The 7706-nt window shown below is 52.0% G+C and overlaps 1 pseudogene; it reads right to left on the bottom strand.

Annotated features, from left to right (window-relative positions):
* Positions 1-518: 518 nt before the first annotated feature.
* LOC101525310 (small ribosomal subunit protein bS16m-like) lies at positions 519-900 on the bottom strand (annotated as a pseudogene).
* Positions 901-7706: the final 6806 nt, after the last annotated feature.

Here is a 7706-nt window from a genome sequence, read left to right as displayed (position 1 = left end):
TCACATAGCTGCATTTCCAAGGAGAGCAGTCGAAGCCCAGAGAGCCTACTGCCCTCAACCAAGGCCACTCAGGCCCCATATTAGCTCGGTCGGCAGCTGTCTGCTGTGTCTGCTCTGTGGCCTGATTCTCTTCTAGGGTATTTCTGTCCTCTGGATGAGTCAGAGTAGACCACTTGTTACACCAACAAACCTTGCCAAGTATCCGTGGCTTACCTCACAGCAGGTTTGTTGAGGCTGGCCTTGTGGCACCTTGTGAGGTATCCATATCCCATATAGGGGTACTAATTCAGTCCGGGCTACTCCACTTCCAATCCAGCTCCTTGCTATTGCACTTGTGGATACCATGATTGATGGGCAAAGCATTTGGGTCCCTACCACCCAGGTAGGAGACACACACAGAACTTTTTTTTCTCTTTTTCCTTTTGACTTCAGAAACTTCAGTTATGAACCTCCAAATTCCACAAAGAGTTGTGCCCAGGCATTTGTCAGAGAACTGTGAGCTCATTCCCACCACTTGCTCACTGAAGACCGCTCTCTTCAGCCTTAGCACCTGTTTTCTGGGGAGCTAAGAGAGCTTCTTGTGTCAGTTTCCTCTGTAATCTCTCGGCATTTGTGATCATGATGGGATGTAGAGGGAAAAAGCCAGCAAGACCCAGCAGCTTTCCCACAGAACTGAAGAGATGGGCTCCGCAGCTGATCCAGTGCCGGCTCCTGTGCAGGTGGAGGGTAATAAGCCGTTAGGCAGCGGATCATAGGAGCCCAGCTGCTCCACGAAGCGGCCATCCCTCAGGCACGTGTATGTGGCCACGATGCAGTGGTTGGTGCAATCTTCCAGGACCAGGCGGATGGTTAAGTGGTCCCTGTGATGGCCTTGCAGAGTGGGGCAGTCAGATAGCCCATGGTGTGGCCAGTGTGTCATTCCTCAGGTGGGCATGTCGCCCACACCAGCTGGCTCCAGCACAGTGAAAAGGAGAATCGGCAACCGGATTCACACACTCTCCAGAGCTGGTTAATATCCTGACTGCTTTGCTTCCAACCAAGCTCCCTGCTAATGCTCCTGGGAAGGCAGTGGAAAATGGCCCAAGTACATACGTGAATCACTGCCACCCAAGAGGGATACCAGGATGGAACTCCTGCCTCAGCTTCAGGCTGGGCCACATCTGGGTGTTCCAGCCATCTGAGAAGCAAACTACTGGATGGAAGATCTACCCCGCAAACCTCTCCCTACTGCTCAGCCTAGGAAATCAATACATGAATGAGCAAATGAATCCTTTTTTTTAAATGCAGCAACAGAGAATGACCTTGTTTGTTGAAAATCTGCTAACTCGGGTCAAGTTCTTTTTTCCTGTTCCACCTTATTTGGATCCAAAAGCATTCTGAGGTAGTTAATAGTAGCAGATACATAAGGTACTGTCTATAATAATTTAACCACAGTGTCACTGTCCTGTTTTAGAGATCAGGAAAGCGAAGCACAGCGGGGTATGGTTATCTGCCCACATCCCACAGCTGGCAGGCTGCCTTGCTGCCAAGATGCTGTCTGTCCCTGAGGCCGCAGGCTGCATCTGCCAGGCAGGAGCAGCATTAGGCACATGTGGCAGCCTGTGCACTTCTTGCTCGTAGTCACACAGCCTGAGCCTGAGCCTGGACTGCCTCTCCAAATCCAGTGCCCTTTCTAAGCCAAGCCTGCTCGTGATGTCCAGGACTGTCCATCACTGATGTCCATCGCTGACCCTGCTTGGATCCTCCTTGGGAGGAGTGAATGCAACTGGGCTGTCCACTGTGATAAAAATCTCCCAAGCCGCTGGAGCTGGAAGAAGCTCTTCCCAGACCCACTCCCCTCCCCTTCTTCCCCTTCCTAATGAGCCCGGAGACGCCGGCAGGACGGCGGCAGCCAATGGACAATTAGCGGAGAGGGCTGTCCCGCGTGGGCTGGGCCCAGCATCAGGGCCTTAAGTGTCTGCTTATTAAATCACAGCTCCGCCTGGAGCCGCTCTGACCCGCTCCCCCACCCCCACCCCGCCTTCCCCCTGGACGCCACACACAGTCCTTCACCAGGCGGGCCCCCTGGGAAGCGGCTCAGCCCACAGGATCGGGGAAAACACAGCCAGAGAAAGACAGGAAGACATTGTGGCCTAGCACAAAGGCGCGGGCGTCACAGGGGACGGGTGGACACATTCCTCTGCGCAACAACGGAGGGGATCACCAGCCGTCCGCCCGCCCGCCCGCTTGCAGCCAGTCCCTCTGCACTTGGCGCCTCAGCTTCCTCCTCTGTGCAGGCGGTGTGACCATGGTTTCAGCAGGGGACCTATGGGATCCACCAGCAGCCGCGCCTAAGGAGCTCAGCACCTGCTGGGTGTTTCCAGCTCAGCCAGACACACGTGGTTGTCCCAACTTCCTGCTTAAAGGCAGCCCTGGGCAGTATATAAATGGGGGGGGGGGGGGGGGTTGGTGGTGCAGCTGTAAGCTGAGTGGTTAAGAAATCTGTGTCCTGCATTGAGTCCTGGCTGCAGTTTGCTGCTAATGTCCACCCTTGGAGGCAGCAGGGCTAGCTCGGGTGGTCGGATCCCTGCTACCTCCACAGGAGCTTAAAGCTGAGCTCTGAGCTTTTGCCCTATCCAGCCCCCCCAGTGTTGCAGGCATTAGAATCAGCAGATGGGAGCTCTTCTTCTCACTACCTCTCTGCTTCTAAATAAGTAATTAAAAAAAAAAAATAGTTGAATGGAACAGGCTGTGTTCCAATAAAACTTTATTTATGGACACTGAATTCTGAATTTTATATCATTTCATATGTCATGTAATATTTTTCTTTCTTGGTGTGCTTCTCAGCCATTTAGGATATCAAAACTATTTTTAAGCTCATAGGTCATATACGCACGGAGTGCGTACCAGATTTGGCCCCTGGGTCACAATTTGTCAACCTCTGCTTGGCAACAGCTTTCTCTATATTTTATGTTCTTAGCAGCTATATTTAAATTCAAAATTAAAAAAAGAAGAAACCAACATGATCATTAATCATATGTTTTACTTCTCCCAGTATGTTTAAAATACTGTTTTATGGTGCAGTCAGTGTGAAGGTACTAATGAGATTTGATGTTGTATTGTGTGCAGAGCAAGTCTTTGAAATCCGGTTCCTGTTTAACATGGACAGGACTTGTCAAGTTCAGGCAGGGATGTCCATTTCCGGCACTCAGGGTCCCTGGCTCCTGTTCGCAACAGCGTGACTCCTGTTCAGTCTCGTATGGCAGAGTATGGTGGTCTGTGGGATTGGCAGCTTGGCTGTCCTCCCGTTTCACAGAGAGGAGACACTGAGGCTCAGAAAGGAGTGGTGGTGTTTCTTGGGTCCCACTGCAAGGCAGATTGCACTCAGTGCTTGCTGTGGCTTCTCAGGAGCCTCCAGGAAAGTGTGCCTCCAGGAACCTGCAGAGCTGTGGGAGCCTCCCTGCAATTTCAGACATGGAGGCAGGGCCGGGCCTCACCTTGCAGAGGACTTGGAGCCTGAGGGAGGGTAGGATCCAGTGCTCACGGGAACCTGCCATGCCCTGTGTCCACTGGGGAATCACAGCTACCCTGTGTCAATCAACCACCACCTTTTGGACCATTGCACCAAGCACAGCGAAGCCTGAATCTGTGATGAGAGAGACTGTCACAGCTCTCCCATCCTCCCTCTAGGCTCAGCCTAGGAGTATGGGCTGGAGGTCAATGATGAGACTGAGTCCCGGAGCCTCGCATGGGGGGCACTACAGCCTTAGGGACCAGACATGAACTTCCGTCTGCACTGCAGCAGCTGGGGAGGGCGGTGGAGGGCTACTGCCCACCGTGTCTGACCTCTGCAGGCAAAGGTGGCAGGAAGCCGGAGACAGGCATCAGCCCAGCATCCTCCAATTAGCTGCCATCCTTGACCCCATCTGGGGTGCAGGAAGTGCTGGCGCTTTCCGGCACTCAGGCCCACCTGCCTGGAGGCCTGTGGGGCTTGGCAGCTGGGTTAGCAGCACCTGAAGGTCCCAGCCTAACAGAGCCTTGCTTATTCCGAAGATCTGTAAAGGGTTAGCGGGTGGGAGGGGTTGGACAGCAGGGAGGAAGTATCACGCGGCAATCACATGAGGTCAGGCTGACCTCTTGGTCCAGCCCCCAGGGTAGACATGCCACGTGTAGGCCAGGCCAGACTGTGTTTTCTGCAGGTTCTGGGGAGGAAAGTGCTCCGGCCATTGGGGAACCACTTCCCAGGATCTCCAGCTCATCTGTGTCCCTAGAGGGAAGGATGGATGTCACTGGTGAGGGAAGGTTAGATGGCATCTGTTGTCTACAGCAGTGGTCAAGGCCACCTGGGCACCTGGGGATTTTCCGTGTCATGCACCTCACTCCTGATCAGAATGTTGGAACACTTTCATATAATGTATTTTGAAAGGTGTATTTGGGGCTGGCATGATGGTTAACGGAGTAACCCTCCACTGCAGTACTGGCATTCCATATGGGTGCTGGTTCTAGTCCCAGCTGCTCCACTTCCATCCAGTTCCCTGCTTAGAGGTTGCCTCGGGTCCTTGGGCCCCTGCATACATGTGGAAGACCCAGAAGAAGTGCCTGGCTCCTGGCTTTGGATTGCCTCATCCCTGTTGCGTCCATTTGGAGAGTGAAACAGAAGATGGAAGAAAGTTCTCTTTCTCTGTAAATCTGCCTTTATAAATCTTAAGAAGAGATATATTTATTTTAAGGGGAGAGTAAGAGCCAAGAGTGAGATTGAGAGCAAGAACCAGAATGGAGAGAGAGAGGGAGAGAGACTTCATCCACTGGTTCACTCCCCTGAACAGCTGCAATATCCAGGGCTGAGCAGTATGGAGCTAGGAGCCAGGAGCTTCTTTCACATCTCCTACATGGGTGCATGGACTGAGATACTTGAGCCATCACCTAATGCTTTGCTAGGTACATTGGCAGGGAGATGGATCAGAAGCAGAGCAACTGGAACACAAATGGTTGCTCTGACACAAGATACTGGCGCTGCAGGTGGTGGCTTTGCCTGATCTCAAGACATTGTCCTCTCCCCATTCTTCAGGTGATATAAAGGCACAGCGAGGAACACTGCCTCGCCCAACTTCATACATGAGTGGATTCTAAAACATGGTGTTACAATATATATGACAGGGACCAGCACTGTGGCACAACAGGTGAAGATGCCACCTTCAGTGTTGGCATCCCAAAGGGGTGCTGGTTTGAGTCCTGGTTGCTCTGCTTCCTATCCAGTTCCCTACTAATGGCCCAGGGAAAGCGGTGGAAGATGGTCAAGTGCTTGGGGCCCTGCAGCTCACATGGGAGACCCAGAAGCACTTTGCCTCATGGTTTGGTCTGGCTCAACTCTGGCTATTGCAACTATCTGGAGAGTGAAACAGCAGATGGAGTATCTGTCTCTGTGTCTCTCTGTCTCTCACTCCTGAGTTTCAAATAAATCTTAACAGAGACCTTCTATTCTCTGGGACATTCTGCAGATGCCTACAGTGGCTGAGCTGGGCCGGGTCAAAGCCAGAAGCTGGGTCATTAATCCCTCTGTCTCCCGGGAGAGAGACAGGAATCACATTGCTTGGGACCTCCTGGCAACCTCCTGGTATCTGCATTAACAGGAAGCTAGCATTAGGAGCAGAGTTGGGATTCAAATCTGGGCACTTCAGTTTGGAGGCAGGTCTTTCAAGTGGCGTTTGGGCTCACAGGCAGGTGAGGGAAACAGGGTCGCACAGTATAGGCTCTCTCCACATGGGACAGGTGCTGTGTGCGCATCACATACCCAAGGGCACTTGATGGCACTGCCATGTGGAGTTAATCCGGCCATAAGTGAGAGAAAGCACAAGGAGAACTGAGACTTATTCAGAAAGCTGGGCCACAGTCATCATCAGGATGCTGCTCTGGGCATCTCAGGGAGGGACAGGGACAGGGCCAGGCCTAGGCTGTGGGGAGTACAGTGGACATTAGCAGAGAGAGCACCAGGCAGGCTGCTGTTGCACAGAACTGGGCTCAGAGCCCAGCAAGGAATGGGGAAAGAAAACAAAGAATTCAAGTGTCCCAGGTTTCTCAGGTCAGCGGTCACCTCTGTGTTCCCTTGCCTGGAACTTTGGGGAGCTAGACATGACCATTCTCAAAAGCAGCGATGTGGAAAAGGTTAACTAAAAAGTTAACTAAAAAGTGCAGGGCAGATGGCAAAAGCTGGGGTTACTCTTCCCAGAATGTCCCAGGAACTCGTGATTTTACTTTTAAAGCCATTTTTGTGCTTGGAGGTCAGATGCCTGGATTTGAAGCCAGGATTGATCCATTCTTGCTCTGTGACCTTGCACAAGTTACTGTACCTCTCTGGGTCAGGATTTCCTCATCTGTAATTGGAAGCAACCAAACCTTCTTTTTGGAGAATGAAATGCGGGATGAAGCACATAGCAAGGTGATTTTTAAAAAGCAAAGATCTTGTGTATATTAACATTTATAAGATCCATGTATTATTTCTATTAGTACAAAAAATATAACCAGTATTGTAACTTCAGAGGTGTTATTGCTAAAAATGAGGCTAACAGAAAGAAATAGGGCTAAGGTTTTGGAAGCACCCAAGATTGGGATACAAATGTGTTTAGCAACCAGGAGGCACAGTGATGCTGTAGAAACGTTGATTAGAGGCTGGCAGAGGGGCATGGTGGGATAAGCGGCCACTTGTGATGACAGCATCTTGTATCGGAGCACTGGCTTGAGTCCTGGCTGTGCTGCTTCGGATCCAGCTCCCTGCTAGTGCACCTCACAAAGCCATAGAAGATGGCCCATGTGGTTGGGTATATGCCACCCGTGGGGGACACTTGAGTGGGTTTCCAGGATCATGCTCTTGGCCTCTGGAGGGTGAGGTATAGAATGAGCCAGCAGAAGGAGGCTGTCTTTTTCACTGTGTGTCTCTTTTCCCCTCTCTGTTACTCTGCTTTTTAAAAATCAACCTTTCTAAAAAAGAGAGAGAGAACTACCATTCTAGTCATGCAGGCCTTTGCCAAGAGGCTCCATGTGCTTTTCAGCAACTGCTACAGAGTCTGTAGCCTCAGCCCCCTCCCCTTTGCCTCTCCCCAGCCTTTGGTTTAAAAGTATGCTTCTTGTTCCCATCAGGGCCCTGAACAGGTCCCCAAAGCAGATGAAATGGGATGAATATTTCATGGTCCATGACTGACAGCTGCCAAAGACCTGTTGTGGGTCTGGCGCCCACATCTAGTTAAGGAAGGGGACAGGCGGAGGTGGGGGGGAGGCGGAGACCAGAGCCTGAACCATTGATCCGCCTGGTCGTCTGCTCTGATGTATGCTCTGCTTGTGGCTCCTGAGCCCAGGGCAGTGAGTAATGGGCTTTCAGAGGCGCAGGGGCTTGGTGGCAGCCTGGCCACCCTTTACCCTTGGGGCCCACAGAGGCACCAGCAAGCCCCCAAAGACCCATTTCCCTGTCTCCAGCTGGAGCCCCCTCTGCGCTCATGGTGCCGGCCTAGTACTCCCACCACATTGAACTCAAGATTTCTGACGCCTCCGACTCATTACCCCATTAAGGCCTGACGCTAACTCCCTGCATCAGGGGACCTGGAAAACAGGGTCAGGAGGCGCCTGTCAGGCCCCCAGGAGATGAGTGAAGACCCCACGCAGCCTCAGCGTCCCTGTGGAAATGGCTGTGACCCTGTGGAATCTTCTGTTCCATCTGCTCCTTGAATGCACAGTCG

This window comes from Ochotona princeps, chromosome 29 (genome assembly GCF_030435755.1).
Source record: "Ochotona princeps isolate mOchPri1 chromosome 29, mOchPri1.hap1, whole genome shotgun sequence".
Taxonomy (NCBI): Eukaryota; Metazoa; Chordata; class Mammalia; order Lagomorpha; family Ochotonidae; genus Ochotona; species Ochotona princeps.
This window is presented reverse-complemented; position numbering and strand designations above follow the sequence as displayed.